Source organism: Mirounga leonina, unplaced genomic scaffold, assembly GCF_011800145.1.
Source record: "Mirounga leonina isolate KUSES-001 unplaced genomic scaffold, KU_Mleo_1.0 Mir_151, whole genome shotgun sequence".
NCBI classification, from domain to species: Eukaryota; Metazoa; Chordata; class Mammalia; order Carnivora; family Phocidae; genus Mirounga; species Mirounga leonina.
In genome coordinates, this window is record NW_023270377.1 from 59,283,347 (window position 1) to 59,306,337 (window position 22,991).

Genomic DNA, 22,991 nt, shown 5'->3' on the forward strand with positions numbered 1-22,991 from the left:
AGAGGTCTTGGACATTGTGTGTATGTATATTTGTTTCTATATATATATCATAGTATATATCATATACTATTATACCTTTTTAAAAAAGTCATTCCTGGTACATAGGAATATAATTGAGTTTGCTCCCCACTTTTTATTTTCAAAAATTACAAACCTGAGAAGTTTGAAGAGGTAGTATGAAACTCTTTGAATGTGTTTCAACTAGATTCACTTATCTACATTTTTCCATGCTTGCTTTATCTTTGCAAATAGTTATTTTTGCTGAACCATTTGAAAGTATGTTGCAGGTGACATGGTACTTCATTCCTAAATATTTTAGCAAACATCTCCTAACAGTGAGGACATTCTGCAACCAAACACCATTATCACACATTAAAAAAAAATCCACAATAACTTCATATTATCTGATATTGTCTAAATTCAAACCTTCCCAACTACTCCAGAAATGTCTGTTTTTCTGATGTGGATTCTAATCAGTATTGATACATTATGCTTGGTTATGCATCTTTAGTTCTTAACTCTGGAATAGTTCCATGCTTTTTCACTTGTTTGTCGGTCCTTAACATTGTAAGTCATTTGTCTTAAAGAGTATCTTACATTGTTTATCTCATTGTTTCCTTGTGGTATGGTCTAACTTGTCCCAATACTATAAGCTGGAAGTCTAGTGGTACAGTGGTTAATTTTTCTTTTTAACAGCTTTACTGCTGAGGTACGCTTTAAAGAGCTATGTAACCATCACCACAGTTCAATTTTAGTACATTTCCATCACCTCCCCAAATGTAAAATATATCATTTTATATGCCCACCAGTAATTATGAATACAGTTTTTCCACATTCTCACCAACACTTTATTGTTTTTTGTTATAGTTACTCAGTGGGTATGTAGTGATACACATTGTGGTTTTAACATCCATTTCCACAATGACTAATGATGTTGGGCATCTTTTCATGTACTTACAGATATTTGTGTTTAAGCCTTTTGCCTATTTTTAAAATGGGGATTTGTCCTTTTATTATTGAGTTGTAACAATTCTTTATACATTCTGGAAATGAGTCCTATATCAGATTTGCAATTATTTTCTCCCAATTTATTTTCTTGATCATGTCTTTGAAATGCAAGAGGGTTTTTTTCTGTTGGTTTGTTTTTGTTTGGGTGGGGGCAGAGGGAGAGGGAGAGAGAGAATCTCAAGCAGACTCCATGCTTAGCACATGAGCTGGACATGGGGCTCATTCTCACAGCCCTGAGATCATGACCTGAGATGAAATCAAGAGTTGGATGTTTAACCAGCTGAGCCAGGCAGTTGCCCCGGAATGCAAGAGTCTTAAAGTTTAAGTCCAGTTTATCAATTTTTGAATTTTATGGATCATGTTTTGGTGTCATCTGAGACTTCTGCCTAAACCAAGGTCATCAAGATTTTCTACTGTGATTTCTTTGAAAAATGTTCTATTTTAGCTCTTATATTTAGATCTGTGAACGATTTGGAGTTAATTTTTGTGTACAGTGTGAAGGGTCTAAATTCATCTCTGTGCATGCAGCTATCCAGTTGTCTCATATCTTTTCCCTAATGAATGGTTCTGGTACTTCCATCACAAATGAATTGCCCATACATGTTTATTTTAGGACTCTTCATTCTGTTACATTCATCTATATGACTGTACTTACGCCAGTACCACACTTTCTTGATTGCTATAGCCTCTTATTAAGTTTCGAAATAGGAAAATATAACTTCTCCAGCTTTCTTCTTTTTCAAAATTGTTTTGGCTGGATCTTTTGCACTTCCATATAAATTTTAGATTAGCTGGAGATTTTCTTCAAAAAAGTCATTTGGTATTTTGATACAGATTTTGTTGGATCTATAAATCAATTTGGGGTGAATTGCCATCTTTTTAAAAATTTTATTTATTTATTTATTTTAATTAAGATTTTTTATTTATTTAGTTGAGACAGAGAGAATGAGAGACAGAGAGCATGAGAGGGAGGAGGGTCAGAGGGAGAAGCAGACTCCCTGCCGAGCAGGGAGCCTGATGCGGGACTCGATCCCAGGACTCCAGGATCATGACCTGAGCCGAAGGCAGTCGCTTAACCAACTGAGCCACCCAGGCGCCCTGAATTGCCATCTTAATCTTTATTCTTCCAATCCATAAACTTGGAATCTCTCTCTACTTACTTAGATATTTTAAAAGTTCAGCTATGCTGTTTTGTTTTCAATGCACAAGTCTTCTTAATTATTTTATTGTTTATGATGTTTTTATGAATGGGATTGTTTTCTTAATTATATTTTCAGATTGCTCACTATTACTATATAGAAATACAACTGATTTTTCTATATTGATCTTGTATCCTATGACCTTGCTGAATTCACTTATTAGTTTTGATAATTGGGTTTTGTTTTCTATATGTCTCATATCTTTTTGTTCCTATCTTCCTTCTGTACTGCTTTCATGTGTAAAATAGATATGTTTAACTAGATCTATTATTTATATTTATAGCTGTAGTGTACCATTTTAATTCCTTTGTTTTTACCATTTTAAAAAATACTTATTTTTTTTCTAGAGCAGTTTTAGATTCACAGTGAAATTAAGTGGTATTATAGAGATTTTCCATATATACCCCCTGTATCTCCACACATACATAGCCTCTCCCTCATTATCAACATCCCCCATCAGAGTGGTACATTTGTTACACTCAGTGAACCTACACTGATACATTAAAATCACGCAAAGTACATAGTTTACATTAGGGTTCACTCTTGGTGGTGTACATTCTATGAGTTTGAACAAAGATATAATAACATTTATCCATCATTATAGTATTGTACAGAGTATTTTCACTGCCTTAAAGATCCTCTGGGTTCCACTTATTCCTCCATTGCCTCCCCTCAGCCCCTTAACACCTGGTAATCACTAATGTTTTAATTTCCATACTTTTGCCTTTTCCCGAATGTCATATATTTAGAATCGGATAGTATGTAGCCTTTTTCAGATTGGCTTAGTAATATGTAATTAAGATTCCTCCATGTCTTTTCATGTCTTGAGTACTCATTTCTTTTTAGTCCTAAATATTTCATTGTCTGGATATACCACATATTTATCCATTCACCTACTGAAGCATATCTTGGTTGCTTCCAGTCTTGGCAATTATAATAGAGCTGCTGCTATAAACATCCAGGTGCAGGACATGTTTTCAGCTCCTTTGAGTAAATACCAGGGAACATGCTTGCTGGATCATATGGTAAGAGTATGTTTAGTAGTGTAGGAAACCACCAAACTATCTTCCCAAGTGACTGTACCATTTTGCATTCCCACCAGCAATTGAATGAGAGTTCTTGTTGCCCCACATCCTCATCAACACCTCATCTGATGTTAGTGTTCCAGATTTTGGTCATTTTAATAGTAGTGGTTCTCACTTTTGTTTTAATTTGCATTTTCCTGATGATATATGATGTGGAACATCTTTTCATATGTTTATTTGCCATCTGTATATTTTCTTTGGTGAGGTGTTAAGGTCTTGGGCTTACTTTTTATTATTTTTTTTATTATTTTTTTTTAGATTTTTTATTTTTTCATTTGACAGAGAGAGACACAGCGAGAGAGGGAACACAAGCAGGGGGAATGGGAGAGGGAGAAGCAGGCTTCCCGCAGAGCAGGGAGCCCGATGCGGGGCTCGATCCCAGGACCCTGGGATCATGACCTGAGCCGAAGGCAGACGCTCAACTGACTGAGCCACCCAGGCGCCCCTGGGCTTACTTTTTAATTGGATTGTTTACCTATTTTTAAGAGTTCTTTGTATATTTTGGATAACAGCCCTTTGTCAGATGTGGCTTTTGCAAATATTTTTTTCCAGTCTGTGGCTTGTCTTCTCATTCTCTTGACATTGTCTTTCACAGAGCATAAGTATTTAATTTTAATGAACTCCAGCTTATCAATTATTTCTTTCATGGATCGTGCCTTTGGTGTTGTATCTAAAAAGTTACCACCATGTCCAAGGTCACCTAAGTTTTCTCCTGTGTTACCTTCTAGGAGTTTTATAGTTGCATGTTTTACATTTAGCTCTCTGGATCTATTTTGAGTTAATTTTTGTGAAGGGTGGAAGGTCTGTGTCTAGATTTTTTTTTTTTTTTTGTATGTGACTGTTCAGTTGTTTCAGCACCATTTGTTGAAAAGACCATCTTTGCTCCATTCTTTCCGCCTTTATCAAAGATTGGTTGACTGTATTTATACCATTCTGGCTTCTCTATTCTGTTCCGTTTGTTTGCTTGTTTGTTTGTTTGTTTGTTTTTTAACAATACCACTGTCTTGACTACTGTGGCTATATACTAAGTCTTGAGGAGGGGTGGTGTCAGTCTTCTTTGTTCTTTTTTTTTTTTTTTTTTAAGATTTATTTATGTATTTGACAGAGAGGGGGGAGTGGGAGAGGAAGAAGCAGGCTCCCGGCTGAGTAGGGAGCCTGATGAGGGGCTCGATCCCAGGACCCTGGGATCATGATCTGAGCTGAAGGCAGCCCCTTAACTGACTGAGCCACCCAAGAACCCCTTTTTTGTTCTTTAATATTGTGTTGGCTGTCTTTTGCCTCTCCATATAAACTTTAGATCTGTTTGATGTTATCTACAAAATAACTTACGGGGATTTCAATTGGGATTTCATTGAAATCAATTGGTCAATGTGGGAAAAACCGACATTTTGATAATGCTGAGTCTTCCCATCCATGAACATGGAATATCTATTTATTTCATTCTTTCACTTTGTTCATCAGTTTTATAGTTTTCTTCAAGTAAATCTTTGTACATATTTTGTTATATATAAACATTTCATTTTAGGGGTGCTAATGATAATGGTATTGTGTTTTTAACTTCAAATTCTACTTGTTCATTGCGGAATATGGTAAAGGAATTGACTTTTGTACATTAGCCCCATATCCTTTAACTTTGCTATGATCACTTATTAGGTCCAGGAGGGGTTTTTTTGTCACTTCCTTCAGATTTTCTACATAAGCAATTATGCTCATTTTCAAACCAACAGTTTTTTTTTTCTTAAGATTTTATTTATTTATTTGAGAGAGAGAATGAGAGAGAGAGAGAGCATGAGAAGGGGGAGGGTCAGAGGGAGAAGCAGACTCCCCACTGAGCAGGGAGCCCGATGCAGGACTCGATCCCGGGACTCCAGGATCATGACCTGAGCCGAAGGCAGTCGCGTAACCAACTGAGCCACCCAGGCACCCAAACCAACAGTTTTATTCCTTCCTTCCCAATTTGTATATCTTTTATTTCCTTTCTTTGTCTATAGCGCATTAGCTGGTACTTCCAGTACAGTGTTGAAAAGGAGTAGTGAGAGGGAGCATCCTTGCCATCTTTCTCTTAATGGGAAAGCTTTCCCTCTTCCATCTTAGTGGGAAAGCTTCATGTTTCTCACCATTAGGTATAATGTTAGGTGTAGGTTTTTTGTAGATCTTTTTTTTTTTTTTTTAAATCAGGTTGAGGAAGTTCTTTTCTCTTCCCAGTTTACAATTTTTTTTTTTTTAAATCAAGAATGAGTGTTCGGGATTTTATTTTATTTATTTTATTTATTTTTAAAGGTTTTATTTATTTATTCATGAGAGAGAGAGGCAGAGTGAGAAGCAGGCTCCCAAGGATCAGGGAGCCCGATGCGGGACTCGATCCCAGGACCCTGAGATCATGACCTAAGCCGAAGGCAGACGCTTAACCATCTGAGCCACCCAGGCGCCCCGACTGTTCAGGATTTTAAATGCTTTTTCTGCCTCTGTTGATATGTTCATGTGATTTTTCCTTTAGCCTGTTGTGATGGATTACAATGATTTTCAAATGTTGACCAGTCTTGCATGCCTGGGGAAAAAATCCCAATTGGTTGTGGTATGTAATTCTTTTTAAACATTGTTGGATTCAATTTCCTAATATTTTATTGAGGATTCTGCATCTATATTTATGAGAGATAGTAGTCTATACTTTGTTTTCTTGTAATGTCTTTGGCTTTGGTATTAGGGTAATGCTGGCCTCATATGATGAAATACTCCCTCTTCTGTCTTCTGAGATTGTAGAGAACTAGTAGAATTTCTTCCCAATATGTTTGGTAGGATTCACCAGTGAACTATTCTGGGTCTGGTTCTTCTGTTTCAGAGAGTTTTTAATTATTGATTCAATTTCTTTGATACGAACCTATTCAGATTATTTCTTTTGTGAGTTTTAGCAGTTGTGTCTTTCAAGGCATTATTTCCATTTCATCTAGGTTATCAAATATGTGGGCATAAAGTTGTTCATGGTATTCCTTTATTATCCTTTTAATGTCCTTGGGATCTAAAGTGATGTTCCCATTTACATTTCTGTTATTAGTAATAATTCCTTTCCTTTTTTAGCCTGGCTAGAGGTTTATCAATATTATTGATCTTTTTAAAGAACCAGCTTTTTGGTTGCATTGATTTTTCTCTATTGATTACCTGTTTTCAATTCATTGATTTCTGCTCTAATTTTTCTTTTCTAATGCTTGCTTTGGATTTAATTTGCTCATTTTCTAGTTTCCTAAGGTGGAAACTTAGATGATAAATTTTAGATCTTTCTTCCTTTCTAATATATGTATTCAATGCTAAATTTCCTTCCAAGCACTGCTTTTATTGCATCCCATGAATTCTGGTGTTATCATTTAATTCAAAATATTTTATTATTATGTTAATCACCATACATCATTAGTTTTTGATGTAGTGTTCCATGATTCATTGTTTGCATTTAAAATTTCTTTTGAGATTTCTTTTTTGACCCACATATTATTTGAAGTATGTTGTTTAATCTCCACATATTTGGGGATTTCCAGTTGTCTTTATCTTACTGATTTCTAATTTAATTACATTGTGGTCTGAGGGTAGATATTGTATGATTTCTATTCTTTAAAAATTTTCAGTGTTTAGACAAAAGCAGAGAGGGAGACAAACCATAAGAGACTCTAAATCTCAGGAAACAAACTGAGGGTTCCTGGAGTGAAAGGAGAGTGGGAAGGATGGGGTGGCTGGGTGATGGACATTGGGAAGGGTATTACTATGGTGAGCGCTGTGAATTGTGTAAGACTGATGAATCACAGACCTGTACCCCTGAAACAAATAATACATTATATGTTAATTAAAAAAAATTTTTTTTCAGTGTTTTAGGACCAGAATGTGGTCTGTCTTGGTGAATGTTCCATGTGAGATTGAGAAGAATGTGTATTCTGTTGTTTCTGGATAAAGTAGTCTACAGATTATTGATTATATTCAGTTGATTGATGGTGCTTTGAATTCAACAACATCTTTACTGATTTTTCTCCCTGCTGTATCTGTCCCTTTCTGAGAGAGGGATGTTGAAGTCTCCAACTATGATAGTGGTTTTATGTATTTCTCTTTGCAGGTTTATTAGTCTTTACCTCCAGTAGTTTGATGCTCTGTTAGGTGCATACACATCAAGGATTATTATTTCTTTTTTAAAATTGACCCTTTTATCATTATATAAACCCTTTTTAATCCCCAATAACTTGTCTTGCTTTGAAGTCTGCTCTGTCTGAAATTAATATAGCTACTCCTGCTTTCTTTTGATTAGTGTTGGCATGGTATATTTTTCTCTATCCATTTACTTTTAATTTATGTGTCTTTATATTTAAAGTGTGTTTACTATAGACAACACATATTTGGGTCTTCTTTTTTGATCAGATCTGACAATCCTTTTTATTTAAAAAAAATTTTGAGAGAGATAGTGTGAGTGGGGGGATCTCAACCAGAGTCCCCACTGAGTGCAGAGCCCACTGTGGGGCTCGATCCCATGACCCATGGTCATGACCTGAACCAAAACCAAGAGTCAGATGCTCAAACAACTGAACCACCCAGGCACCCCAAAATCTGTCTTTTAATTGGTGCATTTGGACCACTGATGCTCAAAGTGATTATTGATATATTTATATCTACCGTATTTGTTACTATTTTCAATTCTTTGCCCTTTTTCTTATTTTTCTTTTTTTGGCTTTAATTGGGCATTTTATATGATTACATTTTCTCCTTTTTATATCATACTTTTTTTTTTTTTTTACCTTTTTTAGTGGTTCCCATAGAGTTTTCAATATAAACTTAAAACTAATCCAGGTTCGCTTTCAAGTAATATTATGCCACTTTATGGGTAGTGAGAATACTTTATAATAACAAAATAATCCTAATTCCTCCCTTTTGTCCCTTCATTGTTATCATTCATTTCATTTGTACATAAGCACACACACACAAAGTACACAGAGTTGAATATAGTGTTTCTATTATTTTGAACAAAGTTATCTATTAGATCAGTTAAAAATAAGAAAAATGAAGGTTTTAATTTTACCTTCACTATTCCCTCTCTGATGCTCTTCCTTTCCTCTGGATCAGAGTGTTTCAAACCTATATCATTTTTACTCTCTAAAGAACTTTTAATATTTTTTGCAAGACAGCTCTCCTGCCAAAAATTCCTTCAATTTTTGTTTTGAGAAAATCTTTGTCTTCACTTTTGAAGACCACATTCTGGGTCCTAAAACACACTGAAAATTTTTACAGAATAGAAATCATACCGTTCCTGCTTACTTTGAGCTATGCTACAGAATTCTAGGTTGGTGGTTTTCCCCCCTCTCAACACTTAAATATTTACTCCTCCCTCCTTCCTTCCATGGTTTCTGCAAAGTTGGATGTTATTCTTAAATTACTTTTCACCTATAAGGTAGGTAGCAATTTGTCAGCTGCTGTTCAGGTTTTCCTGCCCTGGCACTGATTCCCTTGGAGGTAACTGCTCCAGTAGGTTGTAGTTTTCTAGCTTTGCCTGTCTCTCCCATTTGGGGGACAGTGGCTTGCACTTTGACCTCACTTCCCTTATGGATCTAGGAAGAGCTGTTTGTTCAGCTTTTTCTTGCTATTAGGACAGAGTAGCAACTTCTAAACTTCTTACATGCAGGACTGGAAACTGGAAGTCTAGAATTCTTAGTTCAAAGTAATTTTTTTTTGTCTTCATATATTCTTGTCAAAGAGAGGCCTGATGCCAGTAGTGTTAACTTGTATATCATCTGTTTTCCTTAGCCTCTGGCAGTTTTTAGGATTTGTTCTGTAGTGTTGGTACTTTGAAATTTTCCTTTTAAAACATCATCTGGTTCTATACTGACTGGGGATGAACCCTTTAGAACCCAAGACTCCAGACCAAAGGAATCTCTTCCACTCGATTTGTCTCTCTACATTTTCTCATTTATCTCCTCTCTGTTAGGTAGATGTTGTAATTTTTGGACCTGTCTCAGTACCTTTTAGCTTCATACTTTCTCCATCTGTACTTCTAGGGTGAGTAATGGGAGACACCTTGTGACCATCCTGCTGACAGCTTTGCTCTTCAGCTGTATCCCTTGACTATTTGGCCTGATTTTTTTTTTTTTTTAATTTAATGGCTCTGATATCCTCTTCTATGCCTCTGGGATATTTAATAGAGTTCTTTATTCTGTGGACTTTTAAAAAATTTTTTGTTGTTTGGGCCTTTCATATTATTGGCTTTCTTGAAATATTTCAGTGATTCATGGTTGCAGTTTATTTAGTTGCTCACTTTTGTGTTGCAGTTTCTTTTTGTGGATTTTTTCTTAAGATTTTATTTATTTGAGAGAGAGAAAGTACACAGGTGGGGGGGGGCGAGGAGCAGAGGGAGAGAGACAAGCAGACTCCACGCTGAGTATGGAGCCTGATGCAGGGCTTCCTATCAGGACCCTGAAATCATGACCTGAGCCAAAACTGAGTGGGATGCTTAATCGACTGAGCCACCTATCGGTGGATGGGAGCAGTAAGCTGTGCTGCCCGGTGAATATATGCCAGTATTTTGATTCTGAGTATAGGGTGCTCTTCTCTTGAGGGTAGGCAAGTATCTGGGGGGCACTGCCCTGCTTCTCCAGTTGCAATAGCTTCACTTACTGTTGTGGAATAGGTTGGGTATAGACATCCCTTCTACCTACCACTTGGCCCATGGTTGGGGAATGGGACTTATTTAGCTATTCTGCATCAACTCCCTAATGAATCACCCTGCCCAGTACCCATCAGTACCCTCCTACTCTCTGCATCTGTTGATTCTAGGTTCTAACCCATTCCTCTGTTTGTAGTAGTCTTTACTGGTTTTGTGTTGTAGTTTCCTCATTTTATTTGCCTATAGCTTTGATTCCATCTGCCCTTTTTTTTAAAGAAATTACACAGTTTTATAATTTTCTTTGTTGCTTCTTAATCCACTGAAAGTAATTTCATAATATAATATTTTTAGGCATCTTCTTTGTTACTTTCTGCGGTTTCTACTTCTTTAGACAACAATGGCTTGATCTTTAGTAACAAACCTTCACTTGTTGAAGTATGAAGGAAAGCTCATACCACGAAGGTCCCAAACTGAGTGGTCTGTGCTTATAAATTTCACTAATAACTGCTGGCAGATTTGCAGCTATCTGGTCACTTAGCGTATGCAGTGTTTCTGTTTTGGTCTCGAGAAAGTTCTCCCTTTCTTCATCTACTTTAATTGCATGTCCAATTTTAAATAATTCAAGCATTTGGGGGATGTCACGGCCAATGGAATTTCTAGTTAGTTTTGGAAATCTTTTTTTCAGCTTTTTCTTTAATGGATTAAGCTCGGGCATTATTTCTGGAACAGCTACATAAAAGTCTGATTGAATTTCATCATCCAAAATCTTCTGAATTAGATTAATTCCTCCTGCAAATGCAGCTCCATTTTCTTCTGCTATTTTAATCTCTGCTGCATTCCCTGTAAATACAGCAACTTTATTGATTTCTGAAACGAATGGGTATGGAAAACAAAGAACACTGGCAAATGGCTCCACTTTTTTCTTCTTCCCCAGTGCCATATCCAGTGTCAAATCAAGATAAACACCTTACTTTAGATTAGTAAACTCTAGAGTTTAAAATTTCTTAAGTAACTGAATAGCTTTCTCCACCTCCTATATCTGCCTTGGATATAAATGCTTTAAGTAGACATCATCCTCAGGTTCACCTTCCATAAAGCAGTAGGACTTTATTTTTCCTATTTCATCTTTTTTCTCATCTGATGCTTTGTCTTTCACACCTTTTTTTGTTTTCTTTGCAGGCTTTGTAGCAGCAGCAAAATGTCTGCTGGGCACCTGAACATGTAGAACAAGGATGTGTCTGATAAGCCATCTTGGAAAGACTATACTTTTGATGATGTATCAAAACTCTCCTGAGGCACCTTATGGCGGTCACCATGTTGACCATTCCCGATTCCATTTGCTTTTGATGTTTCTGGCATTTTTCAAAATGTCTACTTTTGCTAGCTCCTATTTTTCAGTACTGTAGCAGATTTATTTTTCTTCTGCTTTAGCACTTTATATAGGATTTAGCATTAAGAGGGATAGTAGGTCGTTCTGTCCTGTCTGCCATCTTGATCCAGTCTTACTACCACTTTAAGAAAACAGGACAAAAACTCTTTTGTAGCCTTTCTTTTATTCCAGTTAATTTCCTTGAAAAGAACTAGTGTTACAGTGGCTCCTGGGATGGTCCTCTAGTTATAAAATACGTTGTACTATTATCATTCACATAAAGTATTATTTACAAGGAACTATTGAAATATCACCTCTTTGCTCTCTAACATGCACAACTTTGTGATGCACCTATTGATACTAAAAAGCAGTTCCTAGAATACTCTTAGGGATCATGAAATAGTTTTAGTGATAATTGATTTTATTTGCATTGAAAGATTAGGGATAATAGAACTATCTTAAAAACTACTCAGTTGATCAGGATCATAGTGGTGTAAAATGTTTTTTGTCCTCCTTTTTTAACAATGAATTAGACATGCATCCGTGACCAAAAGCACTGTTTTGGGAGTTGTGGGAATGAGCACCATCTGCCAAGGGACCTGGGAGGAGTCTTGCCCACCTGCACATCCAGTAAGAGGCATACAGACCTTGTTACAGGCTGCAGAACCAGCAAAACTGCCTCAAACCTTCTTGCTGCAATAAGGGACAAACCTGGAGAGTGCTGTCCTAGGTGGATATGCATGGATGACAATCCACAAAAATCCAGACTTCACAAGAGGAGATTCCAGCACACCATGGGAGCAAAAAACAGAAGTTTGGTTCAGTTAGGACTATAAGAGGAACTTTCACAAAGCAACACTACACAGGGCTGAACTATCCAGCAGTGGTAACTCCTCTCATGGGGGAAAGGAAAGCAGTGAGTGCCTGGCTACCCCAGTGGTGAGGGACCTTTATAACTGGGGCTAGGGTGGTCTGGGAAAGAGTGAAATAATATCGAAGGGCATTAAAGGAATGTAGTTCCTGCTGACAGTGCTCAGGAAGTCTGCCCACAAGCCTCTGGGCATGATTCACCCAAGTTTCACCCCACTGGGTCAGGTCCACGGGCACCTCCAATACCCCAAGGGCTAAACCAACATCTCCACCGACCCTGCAGTCAGCTCCTTGTACATGCTGGAGTGCAAATGCAACAGTAAGTTGAGTAAACACCATCAGAAAGACCAGGTTAGGTGGGCTAGAGAGAAACCACAAACTTGAGCTATAGCACCACCTTCTGGAAAATGAGGGGATTCCAGTGGGCACTGGTGAGTGGTAAGAACCAGGGAAGCCACAAAAGCTTAAGAATTCTTCCATAAGAGGGACAAGAAGAGTGTATGTATCCAGGTATATCTATACAAAAGCAGAGAAAACCCCAAATATAACAGCACCAATGAATAGTATACCCCATCTGAAGGCAACTGATAAAGATTTAAGGAGATGTCAGCTACTTCAAATGTGAAAGGAGCAAGCCAAAAAACAGGAACAGGAAAAATCAAGGGAACACATCATCACCAAAAGAAAATAATTTTCCAACAACCATGCTCTCAAAAGTATGGAATTTTGCGATCTCCTGATAATTCAAAATAGCTGTTCTGAAGAAGCAACGAACTACAAGAAAACTCAGACAATTCAATGTAATCAGGGGGAAAAAAATACATGAGCAAAATGAGTTATTTACCCAAGGGATAAAAATCATAAGGAACCAAAAAGAAATTCTGAAGGTGAAAAATTCCATGAATAAAATGAAAAAAAAAAAAAAAAAAAAAAAAAAAAAGCAACAGAGAGCATCTGCAGCAGAATAAAAGCAAATGGAAGATAAAATAAGTGATTTAGAGGACAGGAATTCTGAAATAACACCGTGTAGAAAAAAAATGAATAAAAAAGAATGAAGAAAGCCTGTGTGATTAATAGGATTCCATCAAAAGAACAAATATTAGAATAACTGGGGTTCCAGAAGGAGAAGAGATGTAGAAGGTGGGCAGAAAATTAAAGAAATAATGGTCAAGAACTTCCCAAAGATGGGGAGAGATTTGGACATCCAAGTTCATGAAGCTAACAGGTCACCCTAGGATCTTAAAGCAAAAAGACCTTCTCTAAGACACATTATAATAAAACTGTTAAAAATCAAAGATAAAGAGAGAATCCTAAAAGCAGCCAGGGGAAAAAGCCTGTAACCTACAGAGAAACTCCTGTTAGGCTATGAGCAGATTTCTCAGCAGAACTATAGGTCAGGAAAGAGTGGAATCAAAGTGTTGAAAGAAAAAAATTACCAGCCAAGAATAATCTATCTGGCAAAGTTATACCTCAGGTATGAAGGAGAAGTATTTTCACACACAAAAACAGAGGGAGTTCGTCACCACTAGTCTAGCCTTGCAGTAAATGCTGAACGGAGTTCTTCAAGCTGAAAAGACACTAATCAGCAACATGAAGACACAGGAAAACATACTGGTGAAGATGTTGTATATGCAGTATATGTACATACAGTCAGAAAACTCTTAATTCTGTAATAGGGTGTTTGTTAACCACTTAACTATAGTATAAAGCTTAAAGGGGAAGAATATTAAAAATGATAGCTACTATAATTTGTTAATAAACATTATAGAGTAAATAATGACTTCAAAATATAGAAAGGAAAAGCAAAAGGATGAAGCTTTTTAGGCAATTGAAGTTCAGTTGCTATCAGCTTAAAATCCTATGAGATATTTAATGTAAGCCTCATGGTAACCACAAAGCAAAAACCTAGAATAGATTCACAAAAGAGACAGAAAGGGGGAAAGAGAACATACGACCATGAAAGGTCACCAATTTACAAAGGTACGCAGAAACAGAGGGAAAAAGAGAAAATGGAAATATGAAACAACTGGAAACCAATTAATAAGATGGCATTAGTAAGTCCTTACCTATCAATAATTCTAAATATAAATGGGTTGAATTCCCTAAAAAGGCAGAGTAGCTGGAAGGATTAAAAAAAACCCCAACTATATGCTGCCTACTAGAGACTCACTTCAGCTTGAAGGACAAAAAACCTCAAAGTTACAGGATAAATATTAGCATATAGAATCAGTTTGCATGTCTATACACTAATACTGAATCATCTCAAAAAACAAAGCTATCCCATTTACAATAAAATACTTAGGAATAAATCTAACCAAGGATGTGAAAGATTTGTACAATGAAAACTACAAGACTTTGATTAAAGACACTGAAGTCGCAAACAAATGGAGAGATATCCCATGCTCATGGATCAGAAGAATTAAAATTGTTAAAATTCTATACTACCCAAAGCCATCTACAGATTGGACAAAAACCCTATCAAAATTCCAATGGCATTTTTCAAGAAATAGAATAATCCTAAAATTCGAGACCACAACTAGCCAAAGCAATCCAAAAAAAAAGAAATAAACCAGAGGCATCTCACTTCTTGATTTCAAACTATACTACAAAGCTATAGTTAAAATAGTATGGTACTGACATAAAAACAGACACAGAGACCAGTGGAACAGAATAGAGAGCTCAGACATAAACCCTTGCATACACAGTCAACTACTATTTGACAAGGGAGCCAAGAATATTCAGTGGGAAAAGAAGTTCAACAAATAGTGTTGGGAAAACTGGATAACCAGAAGCAGAAAAATGAAATTGGACCCGTTATCTTACACCACTCACAAAAATTACTCAAAATGGATTGAAGTGTTAGAAGATCTGATACTGTAAAATTCATAGAAGAAAACATAGGGAAAAAGCTCCTTCAATTGTGCAATGATATTTTGGATATGACCCCAAAAGGACAGGCAACAGAGGCAAAAACCAACAAGTAGGACTACATCAAACTGAAAAGCTTCTGCACAGCAAACAAATAATAAAAAAAAAAAAAAGGCAACCTATGGAATGGGAGACATTTGCAAATCATCTACCCAGTAAGAGGTTAATATTCAAAATACATAAAGAACTCATACAATAACAAAACAAAAAAAAAAATCCAATTAAAAATGGGCATAGGAACTAAATAGACATTTTCCCAAAGACATATAAATGGCCAAAAGGTATATGAAAAGGTGCTCAACATCACTAATCATTAGGGAAATACAAATGAAAACCACAATGTGATACCACTTCATACCTTACTAGAATGGCTATCATCAAGAAGACAAGAGATAACAAATGTTGGTGGGGATGTGAGCATAAAGAAATGCTTGTACACTGTTGGTAGGAATGTAAATGGGTGGAGCCAATATGGAAAAAAATTATGGAGGTTCCTCAAAAATTAAAAATAGAACTACCATATCATCCAGCAATTCCTCTTCTGGATATATATCCAAAGGAAATGAACAAAGGATTTCAAAGAGATATTGCACTACTATGTTTACTGCAGCATTGTTCACAATAGCCAAGATATGGAAACAATCTAAGAGTCTATCTAAACAGATGAATGGATACAGAAATTATGGTACACACACACACAGCAATATTATTCAGCCATGAGAAAGAAGGAAATCCTGCCATTTGTGACAACATGGATGCATACTTGAAGGCATTAATACTAAGTGAGATAAGGGGCGCCTGGGTGGCTCAGTCGGTTAAGCGTCTGCCTTCGGCTCAGGTCATGATCCCAGGGTCCTGGGAGCGAGCCCCGCATCGGGCTCCCTGCTCAGCGGGGAGCCTGCTTCTCCCTCTCTGCTGCTCCCCCTGCTTGTGCTCTATCCCTCTCTCTCTCAGATAAATAATAAAAAAATCTTAAAAAAAAAAACCAAAAAACTAAGTGAGATAAGTCAAACACAAATACTATATGGTATTACTTATATGTCAAATCTAAAAGAGCCATATTCATAAAAGCAGAGGGGCGCCTGGGTGGCTCAGTTGGTTAAGCAACTAGTTGACTCTTGGTTTCAGCTCCGGTCATGATCTCATGATCTCAGGGTTGTGAGATCAAGCCCTGCGTGGGGCTCCATGTGTAGCATGGACTCAGCTGGGACTCCCTCTCCCTCTCTGCCCCTACCCCCTGCTTGCTCTCTCTTTAAAATAAATAAATCTTTGAAAAAAAAAAAGCAGAGGATAGATTGGTGGTTATCAGAGGCTGCAGGGGTGGGGTAATTGGGGACATATTACTTAAAGATACAGACTTGGAGATCTAATGTACAGCGTAGTGATTACAAACAATACCATATTATAAATTTCAAAGTTGCTAAATGGTTAGATCTTAATTGTTCCCACCACAAAAAATTATAATTATGGGGCTGATAGAAGTATTAGCTAATAGTGTTTATATATATATATACACACACACATGCTATACCTGTTTATATATTGTAATATATAAGTATTTCAAACACTGTGGACACCTTAAACTTACACAATCTTGTATTTTAATTATGTCTTTAAAAAAACCCAACAAACTACTCAGTTGACTTTAGGAGAAAAGGCCCAGCACTGCCCTTAGCTGCCTCATTTTAGAGGCCCTCCTGTAGCTGTGCCCCTGAGGGCAGAGACTACAGGGCCAACAGGATATCCCCACCTGGAGCCCATCTCATTCCTTTAAAGACCATGTTCAAGGTACCTGAGACAAATTTCCTGCCTGACCAGCTCCACTTACAGGGCCTGCATGAGCCTCTTCACCCAGGTCCATCTTCCCTAAAATGCACCCCTAAATCTAAAGCGTGGCCAAGAGGTAGCTATTTTCCAGTAGTTCAAAATTTAGGCATGTAGGCTGAAGAGTCCACAAAAGTTCCTTTGAGGCCTGTCATTCACAGAACAGGTAGAAGAGGAGGAGAGGAATGGGCTAAGGGGTGGTTCTCCTCTGGCTGCTACACTTTGACATGGAATCCTGAAAATTCTCAAATCCAAGCTGTATGTACATGCTATGAACATAATTTAATAGCTTGTTTTTATAACAGTGAAACCTTTTGACCTACTGCTTCAGGGCCTGCAAATACTAGGGAAGGGCCTAGGAAGGAGAAAAGTAGTGATTTCTAAATGGGTTTCAGGTACAGCCCTAGCTAACAGAGATGCCACAAGGGAGCCTGCTCAGTTGTAATTAAGTCACAGCTACTGCCATCATCTTCAGCCAGTGGAAACTTACTTTGTAGGTTCCCAGAAGCCTTAATTGCTCTCTTTCTTAACAGAGTTCTTTTATGGTCTTTTAATCATGTAGCACCGTAGGCTCATCTGAATAAAAAACGGACTTGTTGATTGGCTAAGATCATAAAGGCAGTGTAGTATAGTGGTTAAGAGCACAGCTCTAAAATCAGGCTGCCTTGGTTTAGTGCGTAGAGAGTCACTTCTTAATGTCCCCAGGCCTAGTGATATGCTGGACCCGGCTTGCACCAGCTGAATGAGAGCCCATTATATGTGTATATTCCCAATTCCATGTTCAGTGACATCACATTGGTAGTTTGCTATTGGCCCTGTGGGAGGGGAAACTGGCTACAAATCAGGTCCACAGATATTGGTTCAAATTAGTTTCCGCTTTTGTAAATTAGTAATCCTTTATAATAGTTATAATAGTAATCCTTTATAATAGTTCCCACATTATAGGGAAGCTAGAATAAATAAGAATATGTGTGTCATATATAATCATTTAGCAAGTACTCAATAAATGCTACCAGTTATTAATACTACATGGACGGAATGTACAAAGGCCAGTTCTTTATAAGGCAGAGGAAACTTTGGAAACAAGAGATATATATTTCCATTAAGGATGAAGTGCTGATGCAAGATTTTTGAAAGTCACCTTCCCAATTCCACTTCTTTGAAACTTACTTCCTACTGGTTTTGTGGTCTCTGTCAATAGAGGAAGCAGGAGGGGACAAAAAGAAGGGAATCCTAAGTGGTCAAGCCAGAAAGCCACGTGTGGTAAAGCAGAGATCTCGGAATTTCTAAGTGCTTATTTTTAGCCTCTAACAGCCAAGAGATAAAGCCCATAAGCTTGTAAGAGCTACTGAAGAGCAGTTGAACCTGTTAAGAGTTACTTACTCATCACCTCCCATAATAGCAATGCCTCATATTTGTATAATTCTTCGTTTTCACACACATTCTGGTTTAATTCTGTAACAGCCCTGTGAAGCAGTAGATGAGGAAATAAGCTTAGAGAGGTGAAACCATTTACTCAAAGTTACGGTTAACTGAGTTTCAACACAGGTTGCTAAGTCCAAGACTATATTAGAAATACAAATCTCAGGACCAAGGGCGCCTGGGTGGCTCAGTTGGTTAAGCGACTGCCTTCGGCTCAGGTCATGATCCTGGAGTCCCTGGATCGAGTCCCACATAGGCCTCCCTGCTCAGCAGGGAGTCTGCCTCTCTCTCTGACCCTCCCCCCTCTCATGCTCTCTGTCTCATTCTCTCTCTCAAATAAATAAATAAAATCTTTAAAAAAAACCAAAAAACAAATCTCAGGACCACCATGTTTTGAAGGAGTTTCCCAACCAAATATTAGAATTTAGTAGTCAATTGTTTCCTATCAGTTGACAGAATTCCAACTAAGGTGCGACATTCTGATAGTCAGCTATAGCCTTCTTTGGGCTTTGGATCTATGTGGAGGTATTATTCCAGTTATTTTCTTGTTATGCTATTAACCACTGCAGCATTTATTTTACAATCGTGAGGATGAAGGTTTAGAGAGATAAGGAACAAGAAAACCCAGGGCAGTCTTCTATGAATCACACTGTTCTCCTTGTCTGACTTTCAACACAAAATATAAAAGTCCTTTTTCTCAGTTGATACCAATTCTATTCAAGTAGCCCCTGAGTTTCAGGAGGGATAAGGCCATTTCTCTTGCCTTTGGAAAACTAAAGGTCCTCCAAAGTCATCTAATGACCCTCAATGTACTGACAGATTCATGATTGTATCAAAAACATTATTGGAAATGAGGCCCCTTAGGAAGGACCTAGTCATTTTACCATGTTTCTTGCTCAACTGGCATTCATTAGTAAGTCAGGTTTTGACTTATTTCAAAATCACATTTTGGACACAAGACAGCAGAGATCTGCCAATCCAGATGTAAGTTAGATAAAAGCTATTCCTGCAGGACTAATTTTAGGGCTTCCTCTAAGCCTAACAGCCACACACAGGTCAGGTCATCAGGACTGAAGCCCCCCTTCTAGTGATCATCTTCCTACAGGGAGCACAAGTTATTTTCAAGGGGCCTAACATTAGGGAAGAAGGAATGGTACTATGTAAGTTACAACAGCTGAATAATGCTGTTCCCCAGATTTTTGTGGAAGTGATGGATTCCAGTTCTGCTAACATCTAGCTGGGTAGTCATGAACCAAGTTTGTTTTCTCACTAACTTGAAAAAGTGGTTTCACGTGTTCTTTTCTAAGTCTCCAGATATCATAACCAATGTTATATGTAAGTAACATAAGAGCAACAGCTGAGTATAGGCTGGAAATTCAGAGTGGGTCATTTTTTTCTATTTTCATAATTTATAATTTTATCATAAAATGTAATAAAACATTCCTAGGAAAAGTATCACTGATTAAGGGCAATTTATATCCCTCAGTTCACTGCTACTCCTAAATGTCTGAGGGTTAAATTATGCTCTGATGTCTTAGAATTAAAATGAGATTTTCCTGAACACCAAGCCACTTAAATCCTTAGAAGGTTGCTTTTATTACATTGCACAGATGGCTACACAAAATGGTCTCTCCATTTTTGTATTCTTAAAAAAAAAAATTAATACAATCCCTTATTTGTGTGGTACTTTATAATTTACAAGTTTTCACGTACACCGTATCTCCTATAATCTTCACAGAAAGTGGATATTTTCCTCACTTAACGAGCACATTGACCCTTGTCCCAGGTGACATTACTGGTAATGGTGGCATCAGGAATAGATTTTGGGTCTTTTGAGCCCAGTATTCTCTTTCTCATTATACCAGCCACACTTCAGCATAACAGCTTTTGTTCCAAAGCATTTCTATTACTTTGTTCAGAAAAAAACTTTCTTTAAAAATCTAGTACAAAAATTCACAAAAGATAAAATTACTTGCCATCAAAGCCTTACCAGTGGTATACCTGATTTCTGAAGTCACCAGAGGCAGGTCTCTGCATGTTCAGCACCACGTAGGTGTATTCTACACCCTACACAATCACTGCCCCACAGCTTTCTGACCAAATCAAGTACATGAAAAGACAGGCATGATAATACATCACCAGAGACCTGAATAAATGACCTCACAAAGTGAAACAGACCTTTCTGAAAGCTTACCTGAGTGCAAGCTGTTCCATCCTCTGACTGGGAACTGGTAATGGAATATTAAGAAGCCAAAACTGAGATTCCTGCTATGAAACTAACAACACAAAATACTGTAATTTTAGAAAAGTTTGTAAAAGATGGCTGATTGGCTATGTTGAAACTATCAGTGGTTAGAAACTACATACTGAAAACTTAAAAACCTAAAATCCATTTGAACTTTAAGAAGTTGGGGAATTGCAAACATGGCAGGCAGAACGAATCCGTACACCTAAAGTCCAACAAAAGATCCAGGAGCATTGGCCTATTGAGAAAAGCACTGCAATGTGATGACTATTCAGTCTTCCAGTTGGCATTCTGAGTTAGGATTGTAGCGTCTTTTTAAACAAATGTGTTTGTTATATGTGAAAAGGATTTTAAAAATACAACATATTAAGTATAAGCAAATTAGTACCTTTTGGGGCAGTAAGATTAAAGAGATTGGTTAATGTTCTTAATTGTAATCCCTGAATTCAAAAGACATACTGAACATAGGTGTTCTTTTATTCTTATCTTTGGGGCAACTTTCAAATTCTTTGATAGCACTAGAAGCCCCCAGAATCTGTAAACCAGGTCTTTAAGTAAATAAGTTCCCAGCACTTTTTTTTTTTTTTAAAGATTTTATTTATTTGACAGAGAGAGACACAGCGAGAGAGGGAACACAAGCAGGGGGAGTGGGAGAGCGAGAAGCAGGCTTCCTGCCGAGCAGGGAGCCCGATGCGGGACTCGATCCCAGGACCCTGGGATCATGACCCGAGCTGAAGGCAGACGCTTAATGACTGAGCCACCCAGGCGCCCCTCCCAGCACTTTTTGATGAGTCAAAAAGAAGAGCCCCAGGTCTTTTTCCCAAACTTGTAAGGCCTTATTTGCCTATCAATCAGCAAGATGATAGCAGGAAAGCAAGAACTCCTTTCCTGTTTCTGTGTAGATTGGAAAAAAAAAATCTGAGTGGGAATCTCATCATGAAATTATCAAATGAGGCAAAGCCAATGGCTTTTTAGCCTAGACTTACGCCCAAGATTCAGACATGACACTAATGCCACTACCACCTTGGATGCTGTCATGTTTCAAACAACTCCGTTCTCACAACCATCGAGCAGCTGGAGCTGTAACTGGAGATCCATCCTCTCCAAAATATACCTAATTGTAGAGCTTTTCCTACTTAGAAAATATCACAGTACCAATGTTGAAATACCAGGACTGTGGACAAGATTTAAAAATGCATTGCCCAATAGAATGGGACGATGAAAAATCACATGCTTCATATCAGATTTTCTTTCATTCATTCCAGCCCTTCCTTCCCATATGGTTCAAGAGGAAAAGGTTACAGTCTAACAGTTTATTCAGTACTAGTACAAAAGAGAATGAAATCAGCATTCTTACAATATTGCAAGACTAGGATCACTCCTAATACTACTTTCCTTTAGTTCCTTCCCCCCTAAATTTTAAGTCATCCATTCCTTCAAGATGCAGTGTGTCCGCATTACTGCAACAATATTTTATAACTAAAGATTTTCTAAACTTTGTAGGGAATTGAATCTATAAGCATGAAGAAAGACTCTACCAGTGAATTTTTGTGGGTTTGTTTTTTTTTTTTGCTTTAATTATACCAAAAATTATTTCTGAGACTTAGTGTAAGCTAATTAAACTGAGTATTCTTCCTCAACACAAACAAGAATAACCAAAATCTTTAATTTCTCATTCAAAAGATAATAACCAAACAATAAACAAAATAAGAAATTAGCCTGAAAGCTATGGCTTGTTTCCCATTCAGCAAAAAAGTATAACTGGTAATGAATAAGGTACAATTTCCATAACTCGGTATTTTTGAAAATTTTAAGGTTTTCATTTGTAAAAGAGTAAAGAGCTGTGCTACACTTTTCTAGTCAGCTTGACTTGTCAGAAGATTTTACATCAATATTGACAGTCTTAGCTCTTCCTTTTTGCCCCATCATATACTCAACCTTAAAAGGCAGTTACTCACATTAAATTTATCTGTTCCTAAAAATGTAGACTAAGTTATATGGGCAAAGGTCCACACTGCATTTGAGGGCTGGGGTGGGGAGGGAGAGAAGTTACTCCTCAAAAGCAAAAATTCTGCTGCTAAGTATTTTACTTACCAATTTTATTCTTTCACAATCGAACACATCAATTTTAGTCCACTGAGCATCTGATTTGCCCCATCTCTTGATTTCCAACCTTAGTTATAATGATGTTTTCCCTTTTCCTAGTCCTTTTTACAAACTGATGGCAAAATGTAATAACCAGGGGGTGCCTGGGTGGCTCAGTAGGTTAAGTGTCTGCCTTCGGCTCAGGTCATGATTCCGGGTTCCTGGGATCAAGCCCCTCGTCGGGCTCCCTGCTCAGTGGGGAGTCTGCTTCTCTCTCTCCCTCTCCCTCTGTGTGCTCTCTCTCTCTCAAATAAATAAAATCTTAAAACAA

The 22,991-nt window shown here is 37.4% G+C and overlaps 1 pseudogene; it reads right to left on the minus strand.

The window, feature by feature from the left end:
* Positions 1-10,244: 10,244 nt before the first annotated feature.
* Positions 10,245-11,346, minus strand: LOC118012334 (annotated as a pseudogene).
* Positions 11,347-22,991: the final 11,645 nt, after the last annotated feature.